The sequence below is a fragment of the Meleagris gallopavo genome, chromosome 3, assembly GCF_000146605.3.
Source record: "Meleagris gallopavo isolate NT-WF06-2002-E0010 breed Aviagen turkey brand Nicholas breeding stock chromosome 3, Turkey_5.1, whole genome shotgun sequence".
Taxonomy (NCBI): domain Eukaryota; kingdom Metazoa; phylum Chordata; class Aves; order Galliformes; family Phasianidae; genus Meleagris; species Meleagris gallopavo.
In genome coordinates, this window is record NC_015013.2 from 86954525 (window position 1) to 86962886 (window position 8362).

The following is an 8362-nucleotide window of genomic DNA, read 5'->3' on the forward strand; positions in this document are numbered from 1 at the left end:
CAACTGAGTAAGAAAACATAAAACTCACCAAAGCCAAAGCCTTATCAGACAACCTTCCCTGTGCTCAGAAGGGAAAGTCCCTGAAGAACTAGACGAAGAGAAAGCAGATGCAAAGTACAGGTAAAAGTTCCCACTACCCCTTGACAATTCTGTAAGAGATGACTTAAAAAAAAAATGTCCCTACGTTCATGAACTGGCAGTAGAATGATCTAGTAGCTCATAAACATAAGCAATGGATCTAAGGTTTTTATTAAACACACAAGAAATATGTCCGTTTTCATAGCAGAAAGGGGGAGCACAAAGCATTTCTATGTAAGTTCTGCCAATATCAGCTCAGAGCTGCAAAGTTTCTCCTTGGTCAGAAGCCAAGGCCTCAAATGGCCAAGAAGAATTTAAATCATTTTAAAGGCTCAGATGTCTGCAAAAATAGTAAGGAGAGCAAAAAGAATTCAAACAACAGTAGTGCAGAGTAGAGAGCTCATAACACCTTTAGCCTGTCAGCAAGAGAGCATTTCAGATGCCTAGTTTGGTCTCCAAACACAATGGAGAACCTGGAAGTCCCAAATGAGATTGGGGTAAGGCAGGAAAAGGGAAACTGACTGGATTTATGCAACCCTGAAGGACATTCAATACACCATGCCTGGCACAACAGGAGCACAGGGCAACATCTGGTGAGCGTGTGCAATGCAGCCACTCACTTCTTGCTCAGCTGCTTGTGTGCTGGTACACAAAAGCAGCACTGACTTTTGCTACGTGCTCTGAGACAGTTTGCTAGGTTTACTGAAGAGACCATATGGTGCAGCTGTGCAAGGCAGAAGGGATGCTGGGCATCCTTTCCCATTTTACACCTCTGCAAAGTTCCTTATCTGGGCTGGATTAGCTGTATAAAATTTTAGCAGTACATTCAGCATCTCCTCCCCTGCAAAGGTGGACCCACTATTGGGGAAGGGCTTGTGAACAAGACGCAAACAAGATGAATCAAACTTCCTTTAGCAGACAAAAATAACAGAGGTGGTGAAGAGCATAGTATCTTATAGGCATTTATTCAACCTAAAAGCACTTTAAAAAGCATTATAAATTCATAGATTCATAGATTTTAAAGGCCAGAGAGAGCTATTTTGATTATCCTGTCTGATTTCCTACCATAAAATTTCATCCCATCACTCCTATGTTGAGACCATACACTGCAGCTGGACTAAAGTATCTCCTATAAAAAGACATTTGAATCTTGATTTAAAGGTTTGAAGCCACACCGCATCCATCACGTCCCTCCAATAAGCAGTTCTAATGGCTACTTACCCGCATACAGAAAGATTGAATTTGTCTAGCTTTGACTCCTATCTCCTGATCTCATTATCTGTGAGAATGTTAGATTAATGAGCCCTATGTATCTACTTGATGTCTTTCTTCCCAGAGAGGTACTTACAAGCCATGATCAAGCCCTCTCAGATGTCTCAAACAGAAATTTGGATGGCATGCATTTTAAAGTCCGATTTGCAGACTTCAAACAATTGCCTCAGCTCTTCTCTGTAACCTCTCCAATTTTACAAAACAGTTTTAAGTGTAGGCACCGTCAATACCTGCTTCAGAGAGCACTCCGTACAGGCAACTCTAACTGAAAGCAAATCTTCACTCACTCTAACAGTGAGTCTTAAGAGGAGAAATAAAGACCACCTGAAATTACTCAAAACCTAATTGAAGGGATAAATGTAATTACAGCAAAGAACAAAAGTAGAAATTGGATTGCAGCATTTCAACAAAGATAATGCGCTCATCTTAAGGATTTCTCAGGGTAAACTCCAGTAGAAGAGCAGGAATTGGGATTACAGCTCAGATATACTTTGTCAGCCCTAACCTGGCTAGCTTGGGTACTGACAGCATAGAAGCAGCCTGCAAAACTTCACAATGAATCCTTCATTGACAACAGCCAGCATGCTACTGTATCATCATTATCAAAGTAGTACCATTAGTGCTGGAAAAAGTAAGACCAGTGCTAATTCAGTTTTTTCTGCAGAATAAAGCCATACCCACAACTGTAAGCCAAGTAACATTGGCTACAATTGGGAGGTTCAAGTTGCCACAGTAGCCTTAAGCCCAGGTCAAGGTACTGAGTTTTTCTCAAAGAAAAGATCAGATAAAAGGACCAGGGAGTTTTGGAGGACAAGAAGTAGAACTTAAACCAATAAGGTGTTTTTCCAGCACAAAAAAAAAAAAGAATTGTATCTCAGGCTGCATTAGAGGGCAAGACTTCCACTCTGCTCAGCCTTGGGGAGGCCACATCTGGTTTAGGGGATCCAGTTCTGGGCTCCCCAGTACAAGAGGGACACAGACATACTAGTGAGAGTCTAATGAAGAGGGACAGAGCTAATGAAGGGATGAGAGCGCATCCGCTACAAGGACAGGTTGGAACAGATGACCTCCAGAGCTCTCTTCCAATCACAACCACTCTGTGATCATACGAATTTCTCGAGCTTCTGCAGTACATGGTTATACCTCGCCCCAAGTACTATCAGTCCAATTGCTGTCCTCCACTATCACAAAGGATAAACAAAAGAGCAGCACAAAGGCGACTTTCAGTGGCTGAATTTCTCAACTTTTGCTCCTTGAAGAAGGCTGCCAAACTTGTGGTATGCAAGTAGTTTTCCAGAAGACCATAAATAACATGTTCCTTAAACAACTGCTTGCGTAATGTATCAATCAGTTACTCCTCTTAAAAATAACTACCACCAAAAAAAACAAAAACAAAACCAAAAAACAACCATGAAGTGTCCTTTACCCATTTTTGCCTTCAACTCATTTAGAATCATGTCGTATGTGTAGCAGAACTACTGAAGAATCATAGACTCATGCAGAGGATCTCTGGAGGTCTCTAACATTCTGCTCCAAGAAGGTCCATTTGAAACAAGGTCCTACTCCAGCTCTGAATATCTCCAAGAACAGAGATCCCACAGCTTTTCTGGGCTCCCACTGCCTTGTTTAATCAACCAGACGGTCAGAATTCTTTTCATCACGTTGAATTGTGAAGTTCTGTTTTTCAGCCTGTGCTTACTGCCTCCCATTCTTCCACTATGAGCACTATGATAGACGTGGCTCCATCTTTTCTGCAGTTTCTCCCTAGTTTCCCACTGAGATGAGAATAAGATCACTGTGAACTCACGTTCTACTTCTGATTCATCAGTACTCCCAGATCTTTTCTTCAAAATGCCTTTAAAGCAAGCAAACATCCATCCTGTCTTGTTATATGGGGTTATTCTATCCGAAAGCACAGAAGAAAAGTGTGAAGAATTGTTTTTCTTCTGATTTTACAGCAAACCGGGTATCCAAACACCTTCACAGAACCTACCCAGCACCTGGTTTCACTTTCAACTTCACCTTCTGGGATAGTGGAGAGCAGAGAAATCTGACTGATGAGAAGAATTTCGGTGCTACAGGAGGTCCTAAAGCTCTGACTCAAGATGAAGATGACTGTCAAAAGCAAACTCACATCTATCAATCCCTTACAGTCATAGAAAAATGAGTGCTCAAACTTGCCTGGCAGATGGAGGCATGACTGTAATGCAGCATGAGAAAATCCTTATAGACAAATAATGCCTGTATTTCAGAAGAATTGCTTCCCATGCTCCTTCTAGCAAAGATTCCTTACTAGAAAGATTGGGATCTTTCCCCAGGATACATGGGGAGAATTAAAACAGTTTGTGAGACACTAAGATCCTTTCTTTGCATCCCATCCAGCTCTCTTACTTGATGCCCTTATACACAGATCAGACCAGAGAGAGAAGCTGATCTGGAGATTCAGAACATTAGCACTCAACAATCTTAAACCCTTGTCTGGTAGCAGTGCTTTAGAACTGGGATACAACAACATTAACTGCTATTCAACATTAGTCTTTATCTATCTGCAAAATGCAGCTCTACATTCTATCCCAGGCGAGGCACTGATGAGCCAGAGCATGTCTCCACAGGAGGGAAGAACTCTGCACCTCCACTGTGTTGAGAGATACGAGGAGGATCATACTGATGATTGAGCATCACTGTTCAATCTTCAGAGCGAAGAGTAATAGAAGAGCTTTAGTGTTGGTGTTTTTATAAGGGAGATAGATGTTTTGCAGGTTTGTATGACAGGCTCTGAACACAGTAGTGCTGCGACACATTAGAAAATGAGCCTGGCTTGTTCCACCTTTCTGCGCTCTAATTCCCTATTGTAACAGATGACACGATTAAAAATAGAAAAGGATGTGGACTCCGTAAGAACTGGAATATATCTGAGCCTGTTTAATGCAGCATATGGTGGAATATTTTTACATCTTATAATGAACTGCGTATTGGATATGTGCTGGTGCTCATGAGATGCAGCAGCAAGAAAACTGCATTAATATTTGCTCCCTGACAACAGGAGCTGTCACACACCGTGTACATGCACAGGAGTCATCAGCAGGACAGCACACAAACGACCAGGAAACCTCTCATTATACGCACCACTGGAATTAATTCGGAAGACATTGGCTGAAGTCTCCTGAAAAAGTTCCTGTAGTTCACTGGGATCAATCTGGGTGGCTGCAAAAACAAAAAGAGAGATCTATTAATACTGGAGACCACCACCACTTTGAAAGGGTCACTAAACTCCCATCACAGCCTCTGAAAGGGGATGACCAGCAGAGAACATCTATGATAGAGCTGTCACTAAAATATTATTTATTATATATGCACACGCACAGGTTATGGCAAGGATGATGTGCTGTCACACTCAGCGCAGGGAATTGTCAATACTACCACCTGCAAAATGCTACCTGATCACACAGGGAAACACCAGTAACACAGGGCTAGAGCATCATACAAAGAAGACGGATTTTTCTTCTCGAAGCAAAATTCTTGTAGGAAAAATAATAGTTGTTCATCTCAATCACAGTGTTGCTTCAACAAGAAAAGGACTGATGGGGATCCCTATTCTGTCTCAACAGACATTTGCTGCTCAGCTGAATGATGTAATAAAGCACTGAATCCAAACTCCTGCGTGCTCTCTTTAATAAAAACGCTGACTAACCATTAATTCATCAACGTGGGTTCCTCCTCACTAGAAATTTAGCCCAATTAGAGGGTCCAATGGAGCTTTACGCAGTGCCAGATTACACAACATGCTTTCACCAGCATCATCAGGACAGGAAAGGCAATGATCAGATGCACCAGATATGGCTTATATGGATCAAGGCAGCCTCTGCAGGAATTACTAGCAATTGCAATAGTAATATTTCTGCTCATTTATCAAGTGGACATACTAGAATTGCAAATGAATGAGAAACTGCAAGCACAACAACATGGATAGGCAGAGCAAGGTCCTGCCTTCAGAAAAGGGAGAGGAAGCAATGAGAAGAAAAAAACATTTGGGGCAGGTGGGGGATGGGAGCTCAGACAAGTCCTCTGCATATTCATATTCCTGCACAGCATCCCTGGGATAGGCTTCTCTTATTATTTCTTCCTGATATACCAGCAGCAAATGTTAAGGAAACAGTGCCCAGAATTGCTAGTGGTGCTGCTCAGGTGAATTCCCTAAGTGCCACTTTGGCCAAGGTACCTAAATCTTTCCTACAAGGAGAACACAGAATGGGACAGAAGGTTTGAGTGCTTCGTTTAGTTTTAATGTCTTATTTCGTTTGTTTGGTTATCTTCATTCCCCAACATAAAGCCCCATAAAACTACTAGAGGTCCTCCAATGCTTCATCGTTGCCAGAGAAAGGTGGATGTGAGGCTGGACTGAGCTATACTACAGAGAAAGGATATCTCACGTACTTCTAAAACAGTAAAAAGGGTCATATTTTGATAGATAATTGTCACCACAGGAAGTCTTTTGTCCACTTAGACTTTTGGAACAAGCTCTAAAGCAGATTTTCTCAAGGTTTAGTCCCATTTGGACCCTACCTTTTGCAGTTTTATGGAAAACTGCTCTACCACAAATGTTGGCCAAGCTCAAAGCACCATAGTCCTTGTCCACTTGACATGCTACAGTGCATTTAAACAGCTGCTGTTATTGGCACATTGCACCTCTGAGCTGAAGCATTGCATATACTGAGATAGGAGCTGTAATTCATGTTTCTAAGCAGCAGACTGTGACTGCAACACAGTCTGCATCCCTTAACCAGATCTCCCAATGCTGTTAAAATACCATGCTCTCAACATGCATTTGAAAGAGCAGAACGTCAGCAACAGGGCAAGGCAAAAACTCTGAATCTTGAACAGAACGAAAAGCCCTCCTAATGCACTGCTCAGGGTGGCCCTGAGGATACATCCCCCAATGCTTTCACAGAATCAAAAATTCATTAAGCTTGGAAAACACCTCCAAGATCATCAAGTTTAACTGTCGATCCATCCCCACCATATCCACCAAACCATGTCCCCCAGTGCCACAAATCCAGGGATAGTGACTCCACCACTTCACTGGCAAGCCTGTTCCAATGCCTGACCACACTTTCAGAGAATAAATCCTTCCCAACATCCAACCTAAACCTTTCCAGTCACCATTCAAGGCCATTACCTCTTGTCCTATCATCACTAGTTACCCATGAGAAGAGGCCAACGCCCAGTTCACTACAACCTCCAAGCTGCTACAACCTCCTTTCAGGGAGTTGCAGAGAGTCATACAGTCTCCCCTGAACTTTTTTCTCTCTATGGCAAACAATCCCAGTTCCCCCATCACTCCCCATAAGACTTGTGCTCCAAATCCTTCATCAGCTTTGTGGACCTTCTCTGGACATAAAGAACCCAGAAATGTTAACAGCTGTGAAAAGAGCTTTCAGAAGCTTCCATGTTTTGGTATTGCGGGCCATGAAGTAGCATGAGAGACACTGACATGTTAAAAGAGCCCAACATGGTGCTGCAAGGCCTTGAGCAATTCCACTGGGAGGAAAGTCTGAGAGAGCAACCAGGAAGTTTCCCACTGCCTCTCACCTATCCCACATGCAGCAATACTTGTGTGAGACAATTCAGCCCCAACCCAGCCATAAATAAAGTCCTGAATCAGACTGTCAGGTTGACACAAATCCAGAGCATTAAATGGTGTTTAATCAAAGTGCACAGGGTCTTACTGCTAGATTTTCCCACTCTTCTCTTTCCACAGTTCCTCCTAAATCAGTTTTCCCAGACACCACTTTCCTACACTTTATATATGGGGCTATATAACACAAGAAATTAGCTTGGGTTTACCTGTCCCCTAGGAATTGCACTTGTTACTAATAAGATCCAGCTTTCATTAAATCACTGAGAAAGCAGCAGAACCAGATAAGATTTTAGATCTTTATAGACAGCAGTGACCTTGGTTTGAGGGAGTTTTGTTTGTTATTTTTAACATAACTCAAATTTCTGGGTTAGTAATATGGCAGGATAGGCTCCATCAGAGGCTATTGCACATCATGGGCATGAGATGGCTTCAGTTTGGTTATAAATTTCTAATTTCATGGGGAATGATACTTAGTGATGGAGGTTTTTTGAATGAGGTTTGTTTTTTTGGTGTTTGTTTGTTTGTTTGTTTGTTTTTGGGGGGAGGAGGGGGAGGGGAGAGAAAAGTTTATTTACATGATTATATCCATTCCTTCCTTAAATATCCATCAGTGTTAAAAGCCCTGAATTTGATACATTTTTGTCCTGGCCCAGGGATCCTGTGTCCATATGCTCATAAGAACTTTGATGAGGAAGTCCCAGATGAAGCATGATGCAAACAAGTCAGGGTTGCAAACTCCTCCAAGTCCTGAATTACAAGAACTGAGCAAGACACAACACTACATTAATCATCCTCCACCCCACCCCAACTAACACATAAATAAAATGCCAAGCACACCCAAAAGCAAAAGTAAAATACCTTAAATGCTGCAAAAGACAGAAGCAGCATTCATTTCAGTGCCATACACACCTGCATTTTGGTGGACCTGGATGACCTTTAAGGTCCCTTCCAACCTAAGCCATCCTGCCATCCTGTGGTTCTATAATTTTGGAGTTCCTGAAACTCCAAAAGAAATAAACATCGAGCAGTACCGTGCGCCCACTGTTGGAACATAAAGTAACAACTATCCAGAAATTTGGGTGCTAATTTGAGAGAACAGGGTTTGTCCAATTTCCTGCAATTCACTCTCTACTGCATTTCCTTAATGGAAAAGAGGTAAACTCTGACAGGATGATGTGTGAGTATCATTCTTAACTCCAACCCTCCTGCCAGAGGCAGGGCCAACAACCTCCACATTTTATACTAGACCAGGTTGCCCAATGAACTCTTCCTTCAAAGTTTTAAACCTCAAAACAAAAACATCAAACAGAGAGACACACATCACCTCCATGCCTCAAATAAGTGTGAATTAAATGGAAAAGAAAAAGAAAAAAA

At 42.1% G+C, this 8362-nt stretch overlaps 1 long non-coding RNA gene across 1 annotated transcript in view; it reads right to left on the reverse strand.

Moving 5' to 3' along the window:
• Nucleotides 1–4575, reverse strand: part of LOC104910464 — a 55629-nt gene extending 51054 nt beyond the window's left edge. The window contains exon 1 of the long non-coding RNA XR_793100.3: nt 4477–4575. This is a non-coding gene — a long non-coding RNA (uncharacterized LOC104910464). The remainder of the gene's footprint in view (nt 1–4476) is intronic.
• Between the last annotated feature and the right edge of the window lie 3787 nt (nt 4576–8362).